This window comes from Artemia sp. Qi Xiang Cuo, chromosome 8 (genome assembly GCF_049724085.1).
Source record: "Artemia sp. Qi Xiang Cuo chromosome 8, ASM4972408v1, whole genome shotgun sequence".
NCBI classification, from domain to species: domain Eukaryota; kingdom Metazoa; phylum Arthropoda; class Branchiopoda; order Anostraca; family Artemiidae; genus Artemia; species Artemia sp. Qi Xiang Cuo.
The window spans coordinates 66,078,556-66,105,081 of NC_142801.1; the positions used below are offsets into that span (position 1 = coordinate 66,078,556).

Sequence of the window (26,526 nt, forward strand, 5' to 3'; positions counted from 1 at the left end):
AAGAAGAATAAAAAACAGGAGACAGATCAGTGCTACCGATGCAAAAAGGTCATTTCCCTTGTTGTTCAAGGAGGGGGTTGTAATTTTCCATAACACAGTTTTCGACCGTGCTGAATCCAATGGTTGACTTTTTATTTTAATCTGACGCCATTTTTTAGTGGTTTCAGACTTTTTTTTTTAGAAATCACCACAAAATTTCTTTTTGCAATAAACTTATACTTTTAAGAACTGAAATAATAGTTAGCTGAAATAATAGTTACCATTCGTGAATCAATGTCAGATGACAATTTTTTTCACTAGGCAGTTTTTTTCTAAACACGATTTTTAACTTTTGGTTACTATGGGCTGTGGTTTGCTCTTTACTAGGCTGCAACCATGATACATGACCATCATGACCTTAGTTCGGGATTTCTTCTGGAATGACTAAGGGGGGGGGGGGGCCGAATTCGAATTTAACACCTTTTGGCAGAGCTTGACTTTATATAGTTTCCAAAATTTTGTGGGGTGGCACAACAAATCCTCTTGGGTAACCTTGCCAAGACAGGTTCACTTGGGATTTGTCCACAAATATTTTCCAAAATTGAAAAATTATATGTACTCTTCCTAGCTAGCCGAAATATTTTTAAGGTTGAAATTTGTTTATACCTTAAAAGTATTTCGAATAACTAGATAGGGAGGGGGATACCTCCTTCTTGAGCCGCTTGATGATCACAAAATTAATTCTTTTTTTTCCCACGCAGGGGGAGCCAATTTCCAGGCATCTACAAAACAATCAGAAATTAAATTTTGAAAAACAAATTTTGTCACTTTAAATAGGGAGCAACATTAAAACTTAAAACAAATAGAAATTATTTCGTATATGAGGGGGTTCTCCCTCTTCAGCATCTCACTCTTTAAGCTAAAATTTGAACTGTGTCTGAAATTCCACAAGAACGACCCCTGAAACACAAGGGTCGTTTTATTATAACAATGAGAAGTTTTTGTAAGTACTAACAAGCTTTTATGTCAGGAGCGGGAAAACTGTGAGGTGTTGAGGAGGGGGAAATCTCCCTCATACACGTAATACTTTACTTTACGTTCGTTTTAAGTCCACTCCTTACTTTAAGTTGAAAAAAAAAATTTTAATTTAATTTATGTATACATGTATGGTTGCTTCTAAGTATGTAAATTTTAATCATTTTTTTTTATTATTTTATAATAGTAAAAACAATTTTACTATTAAACGTAGAACTAACTAAACAACTGTTAAACTTGAATAAAAAAAAACAAAGAGAGATAAAACTCAACGAAAAAACAACAAACAAAACTGAGTTTGTAACTTGAATAAACAAGACTATTGTTAAAGTGCTATAATGTAGATCCTCATATGATCGTATGATCGTCAAACAATGTACAGTAGATTTTGCTACATCAAATGTCTCTGATATTTCCTGCATACTTCCCAGATTACCAAGGTGCCAAATTATGATTAGAACTACCTTTTACAATTGTTTTTGAAAAAATGTGGTATTTTCTGTTCAAAAGATCCCTCTAGTGGCAGGGTAATCTAGTAGTAGTAGCAGCAGCTCTTCAAATGTGCTTTTTGAAAGATGGAAGTGCTGCCTAAAAACTTCATCAGAGATTATCAGAATGGTTATTCAACAAAATCCAATCTCAGGGGGCACTCCTAGAACAAGTACAATTTTTTTAACTATACAAGGAATGCATTAGCTGCTCTTTTGTTAAATAATAAGAACTTAGCAACAAACGCTTTATGCAAGCAGACCAACTGTGAAGAAAAAATTAACATGTAACACAAGAAAATTATAAAAATAGTAGGCTATAATTGGGATTAAAAAATTTAATTGACTTTCATCACTTCCACCAAATTTATAATTCAGTTGATAAACCAGGTTCGTAATTTCTCTACTTTTTCACAGGAATCACAACACTAGATGCCTAGTTTTAATTGCTTTAAAAGTACTTGAAGATATTTTTTTAATCCTATCTTGATTTACTTTAAAGTAAAATTTTCATGAAAGAAAATGTAGGTCTTATCAGAATTTGCACTTAAAAATAAACAAATTGTTAAAATTTGTTGAAATAGACAAAATGTTATGCTGCCTATTACACCACATAGTCAAACCTGGTTGTGATTTGCATGGAAAAGTTTGTCTTAGCAGGACAAATAGATCAGAATCACTATAGCTACAGAAAAAAAAACACCTGTAGATGAAAACAAAAAGAGTAAAACTACGTTATATTAATTATTAGACAAAAGACCTAATTAGCAAACTAAAACAAATTATTTGTTTTATCAAAAACAATGTATTTGTATGTACAGAGGAAAAACCATGGAACACAGATTTGATCTGAACTCGTAGCACATAATTTGTCGAGCATAGTTTATTTATTTTTTTATTAGACTTTGCCTCAGTAATCACCTTTACATTTTGAAAGTGTTTAATAGAAAATACAATGGTACTACTCTTTAGTAGTAAAAACATTTCTTTGTCAGAAGTAGTCTTCACAAAGTATTACCATAAAATTTCGTTCACAGAAGGTCTATAGTTAAAAATAATTTCAATGAAAAAAAAACATTATATGCAATGTACAGCATTACCCCCCCCCCCCCATCCCAATAAAAATGTTGGATTTCTGCTCCTGCAATTTGAGATTTTGCCAACAAGCATAGTCACCATTTTCATTGAACAACAACTGTCCTTATTGCTGGCTACATGAAACCATTAGAGGGGGGGGGGTCTAGGGAAGAAATGTCAAAATATGAACTAAATCATTAATATGAACATAAAATTAACAATCTATAAATGCACCTTTTTGTTCTAGCACATCTTTTTCTGATGAGGTCCAATTCTACACCTTTACCCTTTAAAATTTAGTAGAAAACCCCTTCCCTAACATGAATTACAGTAGTCTTCTGATATATTACTGAAAATTGCATATCTTATAAAATTAAAATATTTACCCTTGAACAGCAGAGCATTAGGATAATCTATCACGGTGAAAGATATTCAGGCTAACATGAATAGAATAATAAAAATAGACAAATTAAAAACCAAAATAAGCAATCTTACAATTAAGCTTCCAGCAATGGAAATTATTGTTTCTAATTCTTGACAAATAACTGAAGATGTATTTGAATGTAAATTTAAAAAATGGCCCAAAGACCCAGTTTCTTCATCATCAGAAGTTTGGTTCAGAAGTTCAAACAATTCATCAGCACTTGGAGTATCAATTAAAGGAACAGATCCTTCACCAGTGGATGACATATAAAATCCTAAAAAAAAAACAATATTAGATTTGTAACAATATCATGTTTTATAACTGACCCCTAGGGGAAAAGAGAGGAATCGGAATACTTCTTTTAAAATTGGATTTTCCTGCTTTTTAATGCTGGACAGTTTTAACCAATAAAGCATTATACTTTTATCAATTCCAATAGTGTTCAGGACCTATCAGGCTAAACCAAAACAAAAACAAAAGGTAAACTAACTACTAAATTTTGGTTTAACAAAGATGCGCAATTTATTACATATATACTCACTTCCCCAAAAATCCAGTTATCGACTTTAACATATATAAACACCAGATACCATAGGGTGAACTGGGGTAAGTCCGGCCCTTTATCGAGTTTTTTTCAGCTTAATCTGGTCCCAAGATTATTTTGGAGTTTCTGCCACAATAAAAACTATTTGATGTTGCTCTTGATCATACTAGTAATATTCCGGACAATCCAGAAAGTCCCCGAGTTTTGTTGTTTCCTTGAGTTGCTACACCAAAGTAACCCATCTCAGGGCCGAACTTACCCCGAGTTCGGGGTATATCCGGCACCTCCCAGGTAAATCTTATGTATGTAGAGATAAAAATTATTTCACACTAAGACATGATAGAGGGTCCCTCTATGTACGGAAAAACCATACAAACCAAAAACTCTCGTTAATGGTTTGTATGTGCCACAGCGGAACATCAGCTTTCTGCTTATCATGGGGTAACTCCGACAGTGCTGGTTTTACCCCGTACATAGGAGAAGTCTCTGAGAAAGGTATTTTTTCAAATTTTTTACTGAAAATATGAAAAAGATAACGACATACTTCAAATAATAGGATAAAAAAAGCAGTTTCAATTAGTATCAGAGAGATTCGAGAAAGCAAACTTTTGATCACTTGCAGGCACTAGTGTGCTTCTTGTACAGGCTGATGATGTGCCGAATTTGGAATGGTGGTAGAGTGAAGGGACCAGCTCCAGAGAGCCTCAATGGTCCGGCAAAGATGTAGTTTTCTTCGACTTCGTCAATGTCATCTTTTTTTGGTCAATCGTATGAATAGTCGGCTAAGCTCAGGCAGTGAAGATATTTTATACGAACAAGATTTTCATCGGGAAATTCAAGCACCCTTCTGATATACCAGCCTTGTTGATCTCGTTTGGTATCGTATGCCACAGCATAGTACTCATTTAGCTGTATGTTTAGCTTCTTTTCTTCCTCCTCTTCATGCTCACTGCCAACAGTATCACGGATATCCATTTCGTCAGTTGAGGAACCCGATGAGACATCAACGTCAGAGTCTTCACTGGAAAGTTCATCTTTCTTTTTCTTTTTCAGTTTTGGCTTGAGCGTGTTCTTTTTTACTTTCCCTTTTTTGTTCTCTAGCTTTTCTTTTTTCTCTTTCTCTCTTTGTTCAAGCACTCTCAAAGCCTCTGCAGATGTGATTACTTCAGCTTCCCGGGCAACTCTCTGCCTACCGGATGTCCCGGATGCTGAGGCATCAAGAGAAGGGCGACGTACTGAGTCCAAGAGCAGTTCTTCAAAGGATTTGTCATGCGTATGATTCTTCTTCGGACTAACCAACACCGAAATGGTAATCTGTTCAGTTGCAGTATTCACCCTGGTAGTCACTCTTGTTAAAATCTGATTCTCCGATTTCTTACTCTCAACGTATCGTTTGAACTTGGCTGGATCAAACTTCGCATTGTCGACCATATCGCGGTTCATACGCGCTGGAATTGTGTAATCGTGAATTCCTGTTGCTTGAAATGACTTTTAAATCAGTGAAGGGGTAGGGTAAGTCTCCCAGATCTGACATAAAATTTTCACGAGGCCTGGTCGTGACAAGACGTCACCTGGGTGTGCTCGTTGCCAGTTCACGAGCTTCTGCTCATAGGATGATTTCAGCCCTTTGAAAATAACCCTGTCAAGGGGCTGCAGAACATGGGATGCATGGGCTGGCAACTTGAGGATGGTAACGTTTTTCTCTGAAGCGAGCTTCGCAAGAGCCAAGGATAAATGGGAGCCATGGCCATCAAGAATAAGAAGTGCTTTTTCTTTCACCTGAGGCAGGAAAACATCTCTAAACCAGTTATAGAAAAGGTCCGCAGTCATACATCCTTTCTTAGTAGCTGAATAACATGCATCTGGATGGTCCTGAACGGGTAGCTATGAACTCCAAGTTTTTTTTCCAGAGAAGACTACCAGTGGTGGCAGCTTCTCACCTGATGCATTAACACATGCGAGCACAGTTGTGTTATCACACCTATTGCCACCAGTTTGCCACATTGCTGGGGATCCTTTCGCGCCAGCGATTTTAAGGCTACCGGGATCGCGACAAAATGAATTTTTGTCCAAGTTGAACCAACATTCTGGTTTGTCTAAGATGTCAAGCTCTTCTGCTGTTTTTTGTAGCAGGTCATAAAATCCTAGAATGATAAAAGGATCTGCTTGTTGCACAGCCCTCAGGTTTTCAAGACGCTCAGGTTTCTTAAGCGAGATGTTGTTTCTTTTCTTAAACCCAAGCCACCAGTCCTCACCTGGCCGGTTGTTTGTGAAACGAGTACTGATTTTGTTCATGCTGACGCGTTTTTGCACTTCGTCTAGGAACTGTTGTTTGGTAAGCCCCATACCCCACTGTTCTATGACCTTCAGTGAATTGGCCATACTCTGCTCAACATCAGGAGGTAGGTCCGGATCTCTCCCAGGAGTAACTGTGGGCGATTCGCGGAAAGTCCTTTGCTTCTTTGTTTGACCCATTAGTGTTGTTCTCGGTATGTTATAAAATTTCGCCGCTTTTTTTAAAGACATTCGACATGATAGAACTTCATCTTTGGCTTGTTTAAGGGGCGACCATACTTGAAGCGACCTTCCTATCTCTCCCATAGTAAGTGTTTTGAGTTTGTCTGACATTAATAGTTGAGGCAGTTAGGTGGTCTCAGTCTTTTCTAATAGAACAGAATCAGGTGAACATTTTGAATTAGCAGAATGCTAAAGCCGACACCTATTTTTCCTGAAATTCCCAAAAAAACTCGAAAACCTATTTTGGGTTTGCCTGCAAGATCGCTGCAGTCAATATTGTCGTAATTGGTACTTAAAAATGCAGCGAAAAATATTCTATTGAAGCAGTTGCAGCATATTTTTATAAAATACACTTGCTGACTGCAGTCCCTTCAAATACTTTACATACCAACGTTTCAAATTGCTTATCACCCGACAAAGAGCCTAAAATACTTTGAATCAAACGGATGTGGGTGCATAAATTATGCTGAGGGGGTTAGCGCTTCCTTTTGTGCAAAAGCGGTCAGTTTGACTTTGATTTAGTGAAGCTTTAGCTCTTGAAATGATTTATTTGGTGTATATAATTTGAAAGCGTTAGCTTGAGAGTTGGACATTCGACAAATTGTGGGAATAAGTTGGATATACTGGGAAATTGTGAATTCAACAATCAAGTTTGAAAACTATGGGGAAAAAGAGAAATAAGCGTGGGTTGGGTTTGCCAAATGTTAAGGCCCATCGTGAAAAATTGAAATTAGCCTACTGTGCAAGAGGTAGGGCGAGTTTACCTAAGTATTTGTTCCAGCATTTGGTGTTAGACCCAATTCTAGAAGAGTCAAGTTTTGGAAAAGGATCAAGTTCAAGTTCTGCAAACCCCCCTACCGACCTAATTGAGCCGATGAAAACTATCGCTTCTGGACGAAATATACACTCGGAACTGCTCAAAGGTTCGCGCTGGATTGTTGACCTGCCATATCTTCTTGAAAATTACGAGAAGCTCGTGATTGGCCACATGTGAGTTTATTTGTTTATTTTAGGTCCTCTAATGAATGCTAGTAGCCTACAAGGAACTGCCATAGCTTATGTGGTAGTTCCTTGAATAATATTGAGCCAGTTATATTGTAACTAGTCCCCAATTCTATTATAAGTTCCATATCTATTGTATCAATTATAACTAGTCAATAATATTTGATAGTTCCAGGCCCGTCATTTCAGCTTTTTCAGGGGGGGGGGGGGGCAAACCACTTCGGTAAAAAAAATGGAAATATTTTCTGCCCGCCGGGCCGAAACCGTCACCAAAATTTAGTATTTTTAGCTGGATGACTCGAGCTACATACGACAAGGCGCCTAATGTGAGGTTTTGGGGGAGGGGATGGGTAAGGGCCTATGTGCATTATACGGTTAATGGGCTTTAGATCAGTGGCATTTATTTCGAATATTTATGATTTGGTTAAGAAAGATATTAAAATTACCTGGATAGGCTACCCCAGCTCTCATCCTGCCAGAATCATGATTCATTATTTGCTATTTTTATATCTTTTCTACCAAGAACCGTTTTTGCCAGTGTAAGAATACAAATTTAGTTGATTTTTCAAATATAGGCATAATAGAGACGGGATATACTGGTTTTAATCAAAAAGAGGAGAATTCCTAAGTCATCTATGCCTTAGGGCACAAATTCAGATAAGCTGATAAACTTAAGGCAGACAGGATTAGAAGACATGCGTAGGATCATAGATGTATACATTTAGTAATTCATTTGTCGTTTTCCAAAGCCATTTTATTCCATAATTAATCACCTAACTTGATCGCCTAACCATTCAATCACCTAATTCAATCGCCTACCTATTACACTCCGTGAAAATATCTATCATAAAATGTAACTAATAGTGAAAGCGTAAGGAACCCCTGGAAGTCACCCTCTTCGAGTTTGTTTACTCAAGTATGTGTGAAATCTGATACCTTTGTGTTTGAGCCTTTTTGCCGACCAGGAAAAGGGCTCGAATCGGCCAAAACGGCTTTGGACTGGCGTCCCTCCTTAAGCTGTTCAGCAGTATATCGTCCTCCTGCCCCCTTGTTGGTTTTTTGGTTGTACTTGCGTGGCATCTGGAAAAAATGCAGGTTTATAGTAACAATAGTAAAGCGTACCTATTGCATAAGAAACGACAAGCCATATTGACAAATTCAAGCTTATAGCGCGTCCAGACTATCCGTTTTCTGGAAAAATGGGACGGAAAATTGGAAGCAGGAAAAGCTGTCCAGACTTAACGTTTTTTTTTAAATATCTGTACAAGTTTATCAGATATCCTCATCAAGGTTTTTTATTAGCCAAAACCTACAGAAAACAATTTTAGAGCCTGAGTTAGAGAATTTACCTTTTTTTTTTGTTCTAAACCACATTAAAAAAAACAATTTTTATTTTCCACTTATCCTGTCTAATCGTCTCCTTCTTCTGGCATTTTTCCAGAAAAGCAGTCCACACTTCCATTTTCCATCCCATTTTTCCATTTTCTGACCCTCTGATCTTCCTGCCCCACAAACAGAAAAATAGGACGGAAGTCCTTGTCTATATTCCCAGATTTCCGTCCCATTTTTCCAGAAAGCGAATAGTCTGGACGCGCTATTAGATAGATGACATGGAAAAGCTTTACATATCAAATCTACTAGCCTATCTTTTAAAATATATCTCAAATAAAACAGCTTAAAAACAACGTGTACAGTGGACTCATTATTGGGATTGAGAATTGTTAACATTATGAATAGTTGACAAATACAATTCACTGAGATCTAGGCTAGAACTGCAAAAGACTAGCCAATCGTATAGACGGGGTAAGTCCGGCCCCCCGTGTCGGAATTTACCCTGTACGGGGCAAGTCTGACAGGCCAGAGTTACCCCAAACGGGGGTTTTTCTGGGGTAAGTCCGACACCCCTTGTATCTCCTGACTGGCTTGAGGATAAAATACTAATAAATTACAGTAAATACTTCAACTATCCTATTAACTCATCAGCTATTTACAATCATTCCATCCTCTCTTTAGTTTTCCACGCTATCAGTTAAAAATTACTACCCACCTCTTGGCCAGCAAAGATGCCCCTCCTCGAAATTTCTAAATTTCGTCACCACAAGAGGGGCTAAAAATGGCGGCAATACTGAACACTGTTGTCAAGTACCAAGCCAAAGGAAGAAAATGAAGTACAGAACCACAGATTTCTGTCTTCACTGAATCAGATAAGACAGGGGTGACAGAGTTACCCCAGTGTCGGACTTACCCAAGTTCACCCTACTGGTACAAAAAGTGAGTTTGAATAAAAAACAATGACCAGTTGAATTAGACTAAAATTACCACCCCACAATTATCCAGTGTACTAATAGCACTGCCAGTGGTGAAATAAGACAAGCAAATTAATTCTGCCATATTAAAATATGGTTTATTTTATTTATTATATAGCTATAGAGTTTATAATCTTGTTTTTGATAAAGGTTCTGATCCCTACAAAGTTGGACATGTAAAAAGACTTTTAGTATGAAATAAAACAAAATATAAAATAAATATTATCCAAAAAAGGGGTATTTTTACCCAAATTTAAAATAAAGCTGATCATAATTAATTGCAATTTGGTACTTTGGAGCCAAAAAGGTTCAGATATATACTTCAGAAGACCTCCCCAGGGCAATACTTTAGTCTCCAGTGGCACTATTTCACAAAAATGAAGATGGAAGGGGGAGTATTTGCAAAATCTAGCATAGTAATATTGTTAAAGCTGATGTGAAAACTAGATATTTATAGTAAGTAAAATCCAAGCTAATGTATGCAAAGTTAACTTTGCTAAATTAATACCTTTTGCATACTGACTCTTTTTTAAGGCTAATTATACAATTCATACTTTCTCTTTTTTTGCATGAAATTAATTGTTTCATACAAAAGCTCAAATATAAATTATAGGTTAGTCAACCAGTCTATAGAACACAACAAAACATTTATAAATTTGAATATTTCGAACACTATATCTGGCATTTCTTTACACAGCCCTTGTTTGTCCCCATCTTGAGTTTCACATGTTGGTTGTCAACCTGCACTTTAAGTGTGACATGGAGATACTTGAGAAGATCCAGCATAGAGCAACCAAGCTCTCTTTTGCCAAAAAACAAATTTCCTACAAGCAACAACAAGAAAAGCTTGACCTGCCTACCCTAACATACTGTAGAAAGAGAGGAGATGTCATCCTTGCATTTAAGATGATGAGCAGTGACAACATCAAGCCTATTTTCGATGACAGTGAATACACCAGAACATGAGGAAATCCCACAAAACTGTATCAACAATTTAGCAGAAACTGTGAGTAGTTTAACTTCTTCACCAATCTTGTTGTTCCACTATGGAATTCACTCAGCAAATGTACTGTTTTGCTCAGATTAGTTGATAGCTTCGAGGTTAGTGTTGACCGTGATTGGAGCGGCAATTCATTGAAGACACAGTGGGACAAGCCAGCATCGGTGATAGACAGCATTTATAAGAGCCCCAAAAGTGTGTACAACTGGTATAAAGCATCAGTAAGAGTTTTATAGGTGATACAAAGCATTTATAAAAGCACCAAAAGCGTTTACAAGTGGTATAAGGCATCAGTAAGAGTTTTAAAGTTGATAGAAAACATTTATAAAAGCCCCAAAAGCGTTTACAAGTGGAACAAAGCATCAGTAAGAGTTTTATAGTTGATAAACAGCATTTATAAAAGCACCAAAAGCATGTACAAGTGGTATAAAGCATCAGTAAGAGTTTTATAGGTGATAAAAAGCATTTATTAAAGCCCCGAAAGCGTGAACAAGTGGTAAAAAGCATTAGTAAGAGTTTTATAGGTGATAAAAAGCATTTATAAAAGCATCAAAAGCATGTACAAGTGGTATAAAGCATCAGTAAGAGTTTTATAGGTGATTAAAAGCATTTATAAAAGCACAAAAATTGTGTAAAAGTGGTGTAGACCATTAGTGACAGTTTTTCAGGTGATAAAAAGCTTTTAGAAAAGCACCAAAAGCGTTTACAATTAATTTGAAGTATAAGTATCAGTTATATCAGCGATACAAAGTATTTATTAGACCACCCAAAGCGTGTATAAGTGGAGTACGTGTAAAATCAGTAAGAGTTTTATAGGTGATAAAAAGCATTTATAAAAGCACCAAATGTTTGCACAATTGGGATAAACCATCAGTAAAAGTCGAATAGGGGATACAAACCAATTATAAAAGCACCAAAAGCATTCACAAGTGGTATAAAGCATTTATAAAATCCCCAAAAGCGTGTACAAGTGGTATAAAGCATCAGTAAGAGTTTAATAGGTGATAAAAGCATTTATAAAAGCCCCAAAAGCGTGAACAAGTGGCATAAAGCATCAGTAAGAGTTTTATAGGTGATAAAAAGCATTTATAAAAGCCCCAAAAGCGTGTACAAGTGGTAAAAAGTATCAGTAAGAGTTTTATAGGTGATAAAAAGCATTTATAAAAGCCCCAAAAGAGTGTACAATTTGATAAAGCATCAGCATGAGTTTTATCAGCGATAGAAAGCATTTATAAAAGCAACAAAAGCGTGTACGAGTGGTATAAAGAATGAGTAAGAGTTTTATAGGTGATAAAAACATTTTAAAAAGCACCAAAAGTGTTTATAAGTAATATAGAGAATAAGTAAGAGTTTTATTGGGTTTAAAAAGCATTTATAAAAGCCCCAAAAAGATTTACGTGTAATATATATTATTGGTAAGAGTCGCATAAGTGATACAAAGCATTTATAAAAGCACCAAAAGCATGTACAAGTGCTGTAGAGCATCATTATTAGTCTTAAAGGTTATATAATTAATTTAAAAAAGCAAAACAAGATCTTACAATGTGTACAAGGAAACATTAATATTCTTATGGGTGATTAAAATAATATGTAACAGCCCCCAAAACGGTTACTTAGCGAACTGAATCATCGATAAGAGTTAAATAGGTGATAAAAAGGATTTGTAAAAGCACTAAAAGCGTGTACAAGTGGTATAACGCATCGGGAAGAGTTTTATCAGCGATACAAAGCATTTATAAAAGCCCCAAAAGCGTGTACAAAAAACTCTTACTGATTTTTATACCACTTTTACACGCTTTTGGGGCTTCTATAAATGCTTTTTATCACCTATAAAACTCTTTCTGATGCTTTATGCCGCTTTTACTCACTTTTGGGGCTTTTATAAATGCTTTTTATCACCTATAAAACTCTTACTAATGCCTTATATCAATCGTACGGCCTTTTAGTTCTTTTATAAATGATTTTTATTACTTATAAAACTCTTACTAATGCTTTAAACCAATTGTACACGCTTTTTTTTCTTCTGTAATTACTTAGTATCGCTGACAAAACTCTTACCGATGCTTTACACGACTTGTACACACTTTTGGCGCTTTTATAAATGCTTTATATCACCTATAATACTCTTACTGATACTTTATACAACTTTTACACGCTTTTGGTGCTTTTATAAATTATTTTAATGACCTGTAACACTCTTAATGATGCTTCATACCACTTGTACACGCTTTTGGTGCTTTTATATATGCTTTTTATCATTTATAAGGCTTTTATAAATGCTCTTACTGATTCTTTATACCTCTTGTACACGCTTTTGGTGCTTTCATAAATGCTTTTCATCACCTATAAAACTCTTACCGATTCTTTATACCAATTGTAAACGCTTTTGGTGGCTTTATAAATGCTTTGTATCGCTGATAAAACTCTTACTGATGGTTTATACCACTTGTAAACGCTTTTGGGGCTTTTATAAATGTTTTTAATCACCTATACAACTCTTACTAATGCTTTATACCACTTTTTCATGCTTTTGGGGCTTTTAAAAATTCTTTGTATCTCATATAAAATTCTTACTGATGCTTTATACCACTTGCAAACGCTTTTGTGGCTCTTATAAATTCTTTGTGTCACCTATACAACTCATACTGTTGCTTTATACCACTTGTACACGCTTTTGGGGATTTTATAAAAGCTTTTTATCACCTATAAAATTCTTACTGATGCTAAATGCCACTTTTACACACTTTTGAGGCTTTTATAAATGCTTTTTATCACTTATGAAATTCTTACTGATGCTTTATACCACTTGTACACGTTCTGTAAGCGTAAGCGTTGTTGTAAGCGTTCAGTTGACTTTTTTGGAGGAGTTCTATGCATTGCCTATTGGAATAAGCTATAAACTAAAACAAGAAAGGATAATACTATGATAACAGACCATCTGCACGCTAATTTGGGGAAAACTTCACCATCCACAAAAGAAACACCACAGTATGGCCCTGAGGAGGATTTTGAGCAGGATTGGTTCGGTACAACTACTGATAAATCGAGATAACAATTCACAAGAAATTTATTTGTAAATTTCTTAAAATGTTGCTGTTGCGTGACTTTGAGTTATATGCATTGCCTATTGGAATAAGCTGTAAACTAAAACAAGAAAGGATAATACTATGATAACAAACCGTCTGCACGCTACTGTGGGGAAAACTTCACCATCCACAAAAGAAACACCACAGTATGGCCCTGAGGAGGATTTTGAGCACGATTGGTTCGGTACAACTACTGATAAATCGAGATAATAAATCACAAGAAAATTATTTGTAAATTTCTTAAAATTTTGCTGCTGTACACTTAAATCTTCTTCGATCTTCAATGAATCTATAGGCGATATAGTTTCGTTTGTTTCTTCCAAAAATAAAATTTCCAAACCTACAAATTTCCAAAACCGACAAATTTTAATTCTTCTTCTTGTTCTTTTATTTCAATCAACTGTAGTGAATCAAGGCGTGCGTCCTGAACATCAGATCTTCTTCTTCTTCTTCTATTTCACAGCAGGCAGACTTTTTCGGTAATACTATTTAGCCCTTTTCCTTTTGCTTCACTCTGTGGGCTACAGAGCTACTGGCTTGATTGCCTCTTACTTATTAGATATTTTCAGATATCTTTCAGTAGATCTTTCTACTCTAGGAGTTCAAATATAAGATGATAGATGTCGATTTCTATGCTCTGTGTGCAGGTATAGTTGGCTAGGCTCTTGGCTGATAGTGAGATTTTGTGTTGTCTGAAGCATTTTAACAGTTTACAAAGCAAGGTATGTTTTGCAGACGTTAGCATATTACATTCAAATAGGCAGTGGTCTATTGTTTCATTATTCATATTACAATATCTGCACAGAGGCGACAGGGAAACTGGACCACTTAAATTAGGAAACTGGTACAAGAAAGCCAGAAAGTTTAGTCCATTTGTTCCAGAACGAATTCTATGATAAATTTTAGAAAAATACTTATTGGGAAAGGGGGAGAGGATAGGATTATTCTTATTAAACGTAATATCTGATAGTCTCCATCAGTAAATATCTCTTTCATTTGCCCCTCTTCTGTCTGGGTTCTCCTTCTTCTATTTCACAGCAGGCGGGCTTTTGGGTTCTTCTTTCTTCTTCTAATTCACAGCAGGCGGGCTATTCAGTTAATACTATTTAGCCTTTTTCTTTTTGCTTCACTCTGTGGGCTACAGAGCTACTGGCTTGGTCGTCTCTTATTTATTAGATATTGTCAGATATCTTTCAGTAGATCTTTTGACTCAAGGAGTTCAAATATAAGATGATGGATATCGATTTCTATGCTCTGTGTGCATGTATAGTTGGCTAGGCTCTTGGCTGATAGTGAGATTTTGTGGTGTTTGAAGCATTTTAACAGTTTTCAAAGCAAGGTATGTTGTGCAGACGTCAGCATATTACATTCAAATAGGCAATGGTCAATTGTTTCATTATTCATATTACAATGCCTGCAAAGAGGGGACAGGGGAATTGAAACACTTGAATTAGAAGAGTTATATGAGAATGCAAGGAAATTTAGTCCATTTGTTCCAGAACGAATTCCATGATAAATTTTAGAAAGATTCTTATTGGGAAAGTGGGTAAAGATAGGATTAATCTTATTAAAATTAATATCTGATAGCCTCCATCGGTAGATATTTCTAATTGGAACTGGTCTCCCACTCGGTTGGTCAATATTTATAGCATTTTTTGCCATTTTATCAGCCTGATAATTACGACTTATGCCAGAGTGGCTAGAAATGTACTAAAAATAAGTTTTTATGCCACTTGAAGCATGATTATCTATGGTACTAAGACAATGATGAGTATCAATGTCAAACTTATACTGAGGAGCTGATGCCAGCAACTCAAGGCTTGATAGAGAGTCGGAATATATGATAATATTATTTGAATTTGCAATCAAAAGTTGGTTTTCCTTAAGGTGTTCTAATGCCATGATTATGGCATTTAACTCAGCAGACATTATAGATAAATTATTATATAATCTCTCGCCCATTGCAATTTTCAGGTGAGGAAGGAAAACACCACTTGCAACCTTTTCATTCGTTTTTGACCCATCAACAAATATTTGGAAGTGATTTTTATAGGTATTTGTATTAAGTTCTGCAAATTTTCTCTGGATAAAAGCAATGGGGGTTAAATCTTTATTCCACTTTGAGAAGTCATTCTTTATTATGGGACTTGACCACTTCCAGGTGGGATAGATTGGGGGAAATTAGGTGTAATAGACTTTGCTGGTATGGGGAACTTCTTCTGAATAATGGCATACTCATCTGCAATGCCTCTATACATGGCTGGATTTCTTAACCAATTATGTAGTGTGTGTGAGCTCTTTGATTCAATTTTTGTAAGATGTTTTGTCAAGAGAAAGCTACGTCTCTTCCTTATTGTTGTTAATTCACTCTCCATAAGCAGAAACTTGGTGTTTTTGGGTTTCCTAAGACCAAATATGAGACGTATTATATTATTTTGTGTTGTTTCAATTTTTTGCATCTGGGTCTTTGCACATGCACCATAGACGATGAGCCCATAGTCAATATGGGGTCTCATATGTTATTTATAAAACTGGAGTAAGGTTTTCTCCTTATAGCTCCAGGGTGTGGAAAGAAGTCTTTTTAGTATATTTGTTTTTCTATAGCATTTTTTTATTGTGTTTGAAATGTGGAGGTGGAAATTAAGTTTTTGGTCAAGCATGAGACCTAGGTAATTAATATGACTATCTTCTGGAATAGTTCTTTTATTTAGAGTTAGTTTTGCATTAACATGGTTTCGCTTCCGGTGAAATTGGATTATTTTTGACTTGGTGGGTGCAATGGGTAAATCTGAATGTTGAGAGAATTTTTCAAACTGGAAAAGTGACTTTTGCAGATTTGACTGTGCTATCTGAAAGGTGTTGCCAGATGACCATAGAAACAGATCATCAGCATATTGTAGATTCGTGTGGGGTAGGTTCATGTCCCAGAGATACAGGGCAAATAGGAGGCAACTGAGGACTGCTCCCTGAGGTAGGTCTTTGGTTGTTGTCTTTTGGGGTGAAGAGGCTGAACCAACACAAACAATGAAACTTCGCACTTTTATGAAGGATTTAATGAAAGATAATAGCTTAGGGGGTACTCCAAGGTTTGCAAGTTTGTTTAAAAGGATTTGGTGGTTCACATTGTTATATGCCCCTTCAAAATCTAGGAAAGCTTCAACTAGGACATTATTTTTGAGAAAGATTCATTGATTGCATTTGTTAGCAAAATGAAAGCATCTGTTGAGGAGTGAAACAATTTAGAAGTTCCTGTTTGTATGAAGGGGTGAGATTCTTTATCCATGTAGGGTGTATATTGTCATAGCTGCCGCTAGTCTTGGTCATAATATGATGTATGCCATTATTCATTTCCTGGATTGAAAATGGACTCGTTATATGCTCAGATCCTGGGCGAGGTTGGTAACCAGGGCTCATAGGAATTGGGGATGTTTTGCTGCAATTGTTTGATGTTATCTTATTAGAGGCAACGCTGTAGCATAGTTTATAGTAATAGCTATGTGGCTTCGATGTTTTATTATTTATTATTATTTATTATTTTTTTCCTAGAGGCAATTAATATGACAGGGGTTGTCTTAAAAACTTCGCAGAAGGCTCATTTGATTATAAATTGAGAGTTCTCGTGCCAATGTAAAGAGTCAAAAATTATTGGAGGGCAACTAGCCCCCCCACGCCCCGCATTCCCCCAAACACATCTAATCAAAATTTTGAGATAGCCATTGTGCTAAGCGTCGTTATTTCCCTATGAGAAAATACGTTTTTGAGGAGGATACTCCCCCACAACACTCATGGCAAGGGTTTTAAGTTATGCCCTGCGGGCATATAAGGTTTTTATAGAGGGCGTTGTCGTAAAAACTTCAAAACAGACGCAATCAATCGGAAATTAAAAAGCTAGTGCACTTTTTAATAGTCGAAAGTGATTGGAGTGTAACTAGGCCCCCTCCCCCCTCCATGCCCATCATTTCCCCAAACACATCGAATCAAATTTTTTAGATAGCCATTTTGTTCAGCGTAGTTGATTTCCAGATAGAAACTATATTTTTGAGGAGGACACTCCCCCACAACCCTCAGGTTATGCCCTGGTTTAAGTTATGCCCTGGGGGTATATAAGGTTTTTATAGAAGGCGTTGTCAAAGAAACTTCAAAACAGGCTCATTCTATTGGAAATTAAAGGGCTAGTTCCCTTTTTAATAGTCGAAAATGATTGGAGGGCAACTAGGCCCCCCCCCCCCGAAGCCCATCATTCAACCAAACACATCAAATCAAAATTTTGAGATAGGCATTTTGTTGAGCGTAGTTGATTTTCCGATAGAAAACATGTTTTTGAGGAGGACAATCCCCCACAGCCCTCAGGGCAAGGGTTTTAAGTTATGCCCTGGGGCATATAAGGTTTTTATAGAAGGCATTGTCATAGAAACTTGAAAAAAGGCTCCTTCGATTGGAAATTCAAAGGGATAGTGTCCTTTTTAATAGTCAAAAGTGATTGGAGTGCAACTAGCCCCCCCCAATGCCCATCATTACCCCAAACACATCCAATCAAAATTTTTGTTCAAACCAAACACATCAAATCAAAATTTGGAGATAGGCATTTTGTTGAGCGTAGTTGATTTTCCGATAGAAAACATGTTTTTGAGGAGGACAATCCCCCACAACCCAGAGGGCAAGGGTTTTAAGTTATGCCCTGGGGGCATATAGGGTTTTTATAGAAGGCATTGTCATAGAAACTTCAAAAAAAAGAGCTATTAAATTTTCGACTATTAAAAAGAGCACTAGCTCTTTAATTTCCAATCGAATAGTCGAAAATGATTGGCGGGCAACTCGCCCCCCCCCCCCCCCCCGAAGCCCATCATTCAACCAAACACATCAAAACAAAATTTTGAGATAGGCATTTGGATGAGCGTAGTTGATTTTCCGATAGAAAACATGTTTTTGAGGAGGACAATCCCCCACAACCCTCAGAGCAAGGGTTTTAAGTTATGCCCTGGGGGCATATAGGGTTTTTATAGAAGGCATTGTCATAGAAACTTCAAAAAAGGCTCCTTCGATTGGAAATTCAAAGGGATAGTGCCCTTTTTAATAGTCTAAAGTGATTGGAGAGCAACTAACCCCCCCCCCCCTACGCCTATCATTCCCCCAAACACATCCAATCAAAATTTTTAGATAGCCATTTTTGCTCAGTATAGTTGATTTCCGGATTGAAAATATATTCTTGAGGAGGACACTCCCCCAAAACCTTCAGGGCAAGGGTTTTAAGTTATGCCCTGGTCATATATAAGGTTTTATAGAAGGCATTGTCGTAGAAACTTCAAAACAGGCTCATTCGATTCAAAATTAAAGGGCTAGTGCCCTTTTTAATAGTCGAGAGTGATTGGAGGGCAACTAGCCCCCCCCCACGCCCATCATTTCCCCAAACACATCCAATCAAACTTTTGAGATAGCCATAATGTTCAGTGTAGTTGATTTCCACATAGAAAATATGTTTTTGAGAAGGACACTCCTCCAGAACCCACAAGGCAAGAGTTTTAAGTTATGCCCTGGGGGCATATAAGGTTTTTATAGAAGGCATTGTCGTAGAAACTTCAAAACAGGCACATTCAATTGGAAATTCAATTGGAATTGAAGTGCCCTTTTTAATAATCGAAAGTGATTCGAGGGCAACTAGCCCCCCCCCCCCACGCCCATGATTCCCCCAAACATATCCAATCAAAAGTTTGAGATAGCCCTTTTTCAGCGTAGTTGATTTCCAGATAGATAATAAGTTTTTTAGGAGGACAATCCCCCACAACCCTCAGGGCAAGGGTTTTAAGTTATGCCCTGGGGGCATATAAGGATTTTATAGAAGGCGGTGTCGTAGAAACTTCAAAAAAGGCTCATCCGATTGGAAATTCCACCCTCTCCCACCCACCTTTTCCCCAAACACATCCAATCAACATTTTAAGACAGCCATTTTATTAAACGTAGTTTTTAGTTCTGGAAATTAGATCTTTGAGGATTACAGCTCCCCCAAAGCCCTCGGGGCAAGGGTTGAAATTTATGGATTCTCCGAATCCTTCATATTATTTCTTATAGAAGGGATGCTAGTATAAACTTTAGAGAGAGCTCATTTGATTGAAAATTGAAAGTTCTTCTTCACTTTTTAAGAGTCAAAAGAGATTGAAGGGCAACTAGCCCCTCTCCCTCCTCCACGCCCTAAATACATCAGATAAAAATTTTGAGATAGACATTTTGTTAAAATAGTTCAAAGTTCTGATAACAAAAAAATCCGGTGTCGACACAGCCCACCAGGGCCCAGGGGTAGGCGTTGTAAGTAATGCCCTGGGGCATAACTTATTAAGGGGGGTTTATAACTTATGGGAAGGGTTTTTGTATAGGAAGAACACATAGGAAATCTATTATAATTATCCAATTATAAGGTTAAAATACATACTCTGTGATAGATGCAAAATTGCTTTGACACACAAATTCCTATTAAGGTCAATTCCAAACAGGAGTGATCCCTTTGTGTCAGCAAGTGAAATGGTCTAAACCCCCTTATTAGAGCTATTTTTTCAATCCATTCATTGTTCTCAATCGCTGTCCACAAGTTATGCAAGCTGTCTATTGTTCATATATAAGGTTTTTATCAAAGAGGTAATCGTATAGACTTTGAAAAAAGCCTCATTCGATTTAAATTGAAAGTTCTAGATCCGTTTTTTAAAGTCAAGAATAATCGGAGAGTAAGCCCCCCCCCCTCCCCATGCCATAAAAACTTGAAACTTTTTGCAATCAAAAACGAACAAAAATTAATTTAAAAAAACTTATCGAAAAATATGATTTTCAAAGAAAAGTAAAGGACATTTTAAACTTAAGATCAGGAAATAAAAATACCAGCTAAAATTTAAACTTACAACGGCCAGAAAATAATTTGGAAGATGATCTGCAACCCAAAACGCAAAGAAATTTATCATACAATTATCGCAAAAAACATACAAAAAGTACCAATATAAATTAATAAATAGATATTAAACTTGGCTTTACTTAAATTGAATACGGAAATCTATAGTAAAACGAAAACAAATATTTTGCTATGGAAGTATAAATGAAGCTCAAAACAAACAGAAACTAAATAACCAAATCCATGCGAACAAACCTACAATATATATTAATGTAAATGAATAAATAAATCTTAAAACGAGTGAAACTTAAATTGAATATACAAATCAAGTTTGAATCGAATAAAAATAAGTACAAACAAGAGTTTGGGTATCGTCTCACTGCAGAAGCCTAAAACCTACTGCGTCAAATATGTATTCAGGTTTGGAGGGGTAGCAGCAGCTAAATGGCTGTGGGCTGTGGGCATTAAAGTCTCCACAAATAATTATATTTTTCAACATATTATGAATATTTATATAACTGAAGAAATCCATGGCACCTGTAGTTTGGCCATTAGGGTTGTAAAAGTTTATTATGTAAGTTTTTGTATTATTCAGCCAAACACTGATACCAACTGCATCAACATCATTTACAAAATCTGGAAAGTTGTTGCCACAGAATTTTAGATTATTATTAATTATTAAGGCTACTCCACCTCCTTTTTGTCTCTGATGATCTATCCTTTCTCAGGATAGTATATCCTAGAGACTTAATTTTTTGATTTTGGTTTGAATGAGTTTCCCGGAAGCAAGCAATTTCAATGGAATTATTATTCATAAAAGATATTAGTTCATTTAGCTTATTTTCTGTAAGTGATCTTACGTTCCACTGGAGTATTGATATGTGTTGTGTTGTTGATTTAATTTTCAAATGACTGTGTATCAATGTTCAGCTTTGTTAATAGTAGAGCAAGAACTTTTTTTGCTTGAATGAGCATATGATTAGGGATGTAGATTTTTGCAAATTCAACAATGATTTTTGTTTTCTGTTGTTGTTGTATATTCATGGCCTGAACTGCATTGCAGTTTAGAATGAATAAACATATACTTGGGGTTTGCATGTTTGGTTGTGCATCCAGTTTGTCAGTTAAGGGATTAATTCCTGGTAGTGTTTCTGGTTTGTTTCTTGTTGTGAGGGGGTGCCAGGCCGACCTAATCTCACTAGACTAGGAGGCTAGTTGGCTTGGTGATTCTTTATGTTAGAGATGTGAGCTAGGGTGCTTAAAGGATGGTGTTTTGTAAGGGGTACTTGATGGATTGGGAGTGTTTGACTTGGGAGTATTGTTTGATTTCAATATAGGTTTTATTTGGTGTGATTGGGCAGCATTTGCTTCCATAGCTGCGAAAGAGTATAGAATGGCCTTCTCTGTTGCTATTTGGAGTGTTAGTTCTCTTTTCTTATATGCAGGGCATTGTGATTTATTGGTGCATTCATGTGGGCCTTTACAATTGATGCATGTAGGCTGAGTGTTGTTGCAAGTTCTCAACTCTTTAGGATGGGAGCCTTTAAAATTACTACAGGCTAGGAGAATTTCATTGCATTTATTTGTTGTGTGTTCCAGTTTCAAACACTTCTGACACTGGGTAGGCTTTGGCTTGTATTCCTTGTGTGGTTTGATTTGCCCAAATAGGAATAACTTTTCTGGGATATTAATTTTTTCCTTCAGTGTAAATAAGAAAGATCTACTTGTTTTTATTCCATTAGAGTTGGTTTCACTCAGTTGAGTGACATCTTCTACAGGGATTGTGGTACCAGCCCTATCTGAGAGCCCTTCTTTTAACTCCTGAATTGGTATTTTTAGTAACTCCTGAATACTACTATTTTTGTCAAGGATTGTTTTGGGTTCCATTTAGATGAATTAATTGGGGTATTCGGAAGAGATTTTAGATTAAGTATTATATCTGCTGATTTCTGATCTTGGACAGCTATTAGCAAATATCCATCACGGTGAATGTTAAGAGAAAACATTGATTTTAACATTTTGAAAATTGCAGCCCTTATTGTAGTATCTTTGTTATTTCAAAGGGGGTATTAGGAGAAATTTTGAGGTTAATTCCTAAGTTTTGGGAATGAAAAACTTGGACAGGGGGAGGGGAAATAGTTTTGATTGGGGACATTTTTTCCTATTTTTGGAGCTCCTAGAGAGGACCTCTTGAAAGCCATTATAATCTATGGTGACATTAGCTCCAACACTGATCATTGTCTTATTCTCAGAATTTGAGCTTTCATGTGAGCTTTGTGATAGAGAGCTTGACCAGCCAAGATGGGACAAAAATGGATCAATTCCATTAGTATTTTGGGTGGGATCCGAAGGGACTTTTTTTTAGGGGGAGTTCTTTGCATTGCCTATTGGACTAAGCTCTAATCTAAACCGGAAAGGATAATACTATGATACAAGACCGTCTGCACTCTACTGTGGGGAAAACTTTACCATCCACAAAAGAAACACCACAGTATGACCATGAGGAGGATTTTGAGCACGATTGGTTCGGTACAACTACTGATAAATCGAGACAATAATTCACAAGAAATTTATTTTTATTTTTAAATTTCTTAAAGTGTTGCTGTTGTGTTCAGGTTCCTTATTTTAATCGTATCTTCTTCTGTTTCTTGTTCAATTTTGGGGATATCTTCCTCTAAAGGGTCCTCCTCTGTAAGATCTTCACTGAGCTTGTTAGATTCCAATGAATCTTCCGTTTCAATGGTACTGATAGTTGGCTCTTTTTATTGTTCTCCATATTTTTAATTCTAATCAAACTCGTCCGCGTTTGTAGATTTTAAATATAGGTGCTAAATTCAATACTGAAAACCATTGTGAGTGAAACTACAGTTTTTAAATCTTTAAAAAGCTTTTGCCAAAAGTAATTTTATCTTATTTAAAATAATTTAGGTGAATTAGTTAGGAGATTTCCGATTTTTATAAAAGAGGTCTTCTAAGGAATTTAATTTTATGAAAATGTCACCCGATATTCGATACGTTAATAATTCTATCGGCTCTCAGCCCTGGGATGCCAAATGGACACTTTTAGTGGCTTTTGGACACTTTTTCACTCTGAGTGACAACGGGACACTCTTGGGTCAAAAAAGGCAGCTGTTTGAAAAAAAAGGACACTTTTTGGACATTTTTCCAAATCAAAACCAAATCTCTTTATTTTCTTCATTTTTATAGTAAATACGACTACCTTCAATTTTTACTTTATTTTTAAGCTTTGGTAACGTCTTGGGGATTTTTCTTAGATGTTTTTGTACCCTGCGCAAATACTATTTATCAACCGAATAGGAATAGGACCTAAAGTCTTAACCAATGTGGTATGCTAGAACTATCGAGCCGATCTTTTTCTTCTATCTTACGGTTGACGTTGGTCATCAAGTCGGTCAACTTCAAGGACCCACCTACTGCTGGTGGCAAAGTCACCAAGGCCGCTGAGAAGGCTGGAAAGAAGAAGTGAAAGGCCATTTCCTGCTGACGCGTTCCGCGTAAATCCCTGTGGTGTGTAGCTGTGTACACGTGGCTATTATTACACTGCTGTCATAGAAAGAAAGGAGTTTCGCGGAAATGTTCAGAAAACGGCAAGATAGAGTTGTTAAACGATTTTAACCACTTGAACAACCAGTTGGCTGAGTGGTTAAGGTGATCGACGTCTTTTGTTTAACTTTTAAACCATGTAGGTCAAAATAGACATTTCGTTGCTAAAACCGTTCGGACCTAGTCGCACCCAAAGATCCATAATAGCTACCGAAGATCAAAGACTCGCATCTTTTTCGCGTTACTTATAAAAATGCCGAAATCAAAATGAATCTCTATGTTTGGTTCTTTCCTTTTCTGCTAATGTTAGTAGCGATATCGATGATCGATATAACATTTCGCTCTGATGACATTCTCATGACGATTTATTTCTGCCATCTCTTCAAATTGAACCAGCACTAAACTTAAATTATAGGTACTATTAATGTCGAAGGTGGAAATACCTGCAGAACTCATGCAGGTAACAGACCGCTAGGTAGCAGAACTAAGGACAAATTTCACAGGTTTTTCGGCACTTTTTTCACATGTTTTGAAAATTAATAGTGGCAACACTGAATTCTGGCTAATTATCTAGGGACACTATAAGTGTCCTTTTTTAGCTGATTTCGACACTTTTGTCCCTAAAAGTTTTGGCAACTCTGTCTCAGCCATATTTGCAACACAATATTAAACTGAAAAGGTAAAATGGCTTGAAAAGATTGAGTGCTTAGCTCGGTTTGATTTTAGATAGCAAATGGTGCATGCCTAAAATATATACCTATAATTTTTTTAAGTAAAGAATCCTTCCATAGTTTTGTTGGAATTTGTTACACAGCATGTCTTGGGCTAGGCTATTTATTTGTTCTTTTTTTTTGTTTGCCTATTTGTTACTGTTGAAGTTTATTGCAGTAAAATTTGTTAAATTTTTACCAAATCATATTATTGAGTTTCAAATAAAGTGAATATACCAGTTGATGCCTTTTTTTATGCTGATTACAAATATAACAATCATTTCTATCAGAAATGATTTTCAGCCCCTGCCCCCCTATATATGCCAATTCAGGGTATATATTTCTACATTAGGGGGGTGGGGGCAAATTTTATTTCTGATGTAAATAGGAGGTAAGTTTAAACTTTACAAGCTAAAGTATGTCCCAGGAAGCCCACATAGGCTATGATTGAATGCCATCTTTTGACAGTTCTAAGGGTAAATTCTACTTTAGGTATTTATTTAGCCTTGGCCCACCTCATAAGGAGACATGTTAAGAAAACAATTCTTACTTTAAAATATGTATAATGATCCTAGTTCTTATATTATCCAAGGAGAGAATCTTTATAATCAAGTCTTTCCTCTGAAAATCCTCAAAAGAGAAAAAGTTTCCAAATATCACCACATTTTTAATTCAATGCTTAAGTCTTTTGAAATTGCCGATGTAAACTGCTGCCAAATAAGTTGTTTTATAGATAGTGTTTAACACGTGTGTCAAAAAACATGTTTAAAGAAAAAGTAGTGGTAAATTGAGATTATAGAAATTGTGAATTCTGTTATAAATCATGCCATTAACAAAAAATTTATGTGTTTTATCACTTTTTATTTTTATATTATTTCATTTCTTTTCATAACCTAACCAAGCCTAACCTAACCACTGCTATTAATATTTTGCATTTACTCCACTGATATTCGCCCGTTACCACTGCTATTCGCCTTTTGCCCCTTCTATTAATATTTTGTATATACGCCACTGTTATTTGCCCTTTGCCACTGCTATTCGCCCTTCGCCACTTCTATTTAAAAAAAAAAAAAAATAAAAAGACCAGCATGAATGCTATCTATAAAAGAACTTATTAGGCAGCAATTTAAAGTAGCAATTTAAAAAGACTTAAGCATTGAATTGAAAACGTGGTGATATTTGGAAACTTTTTCTCTTTTGAAGATTTTTAGAGGAAAGACTTGATGATAAAGGCTCTCCCCTTGGATAATATAAGAACTAAGATCATTATACATATTTTAAAGTAAGAATTGTTTTCTTAACATGTCTCCTTATGAGGTGGGCCAAGGCTAAATAAATACTCTACTTTAGCTACTTTTGGCTATCTTGGAAAGGAGTTAGGTTAGGAAAATGAAACTTCTGCTCCTTCTCCCTCTTGAGGGTACTGAAATTTGCTTACATGACCTATTGAAATTTTGACAAAACAACATTTTACCTTAATTTTCATTTATCAATTTCTTTTTCTCTGGCCTTAGTTCTGAAAATGCAATTTCTGTGATTTGAGCAGGATTCTAAGCTACATTAAAGCTTTTTTTTCAAAATTTAGGAAATGTTTTTGCATATCCATAAAACCTTATAGGCCTAAATTGGGATTGAGCAAAGTTGTGAAGCTGAAAACAATTGTGTTGTACTTAATTTAAGCAGAAGATCTATTTTGCAAAACACAGATTTTTAAAAGTCATCAAAGGTCAAATACCTTTACAGGACATACTTTTGCATCTAGACCCATCCCTGAAAGTTTTAATTTCCTAACCTAACCCCTTTCCAAGATAGCCAAAGGCTAAAGTAGAATTTTACTATTCTAGGTACTAAAACTATCTCAATTTGCTGAGGGTTTTTCTGAAACCAAAATGTTTTTCTCTGAGCCTAATTGCATAGGCCATT

At 36.0% G+C, this 26,526-nt stretch overlaps 1 protein-coding gene and 1 long non-coding RNA gene across 8 annotated transcripts in view; one reads left to right on the top strand and one right to left on the bottom strand.

Annotated features, from left to right (window-relative positions):
- LOC148949713 (uncharacterized) overlaps positions 1–26,526 on the top strand; it is a 224,285-nt gene that overhangs the window by 50,885 nt on the left and 146,874 nt on the right. For 2 of the 7 annotated variants that reach the window (XM_089093687.1, XM_089093691.1), the window contains exon 1: positions 24,531–24,572. The exons of 4 other annotated variants lie outside the window; for them this stretch is intronic. The gene's annotated coding sequence lies outside the window, so the exon portion shown is untranslated. Of the gene's footprint in view, positions 1–24,530; positions 24,573–24,608; positions 24,630–26,526 lie in introns of those variants that run through there. One more of the 7 variants, XM_089093688.1, reaches the window with a different exon arrangement.
- LOC148949716 (uncharacterized) lies at positions 3,080–13,630 on the bottom strand. The gene is made up of 3 exons (XR_016142095.1): positions 13,552–13,630; positions 8,003–8,146; positions 3,080–3,277 (listed from the first exon to the last, which is right to left on the bottom strand). It is a non-coding gene; the product is annotated as an uncharacterized LOC148949716 (long non-coding RNA).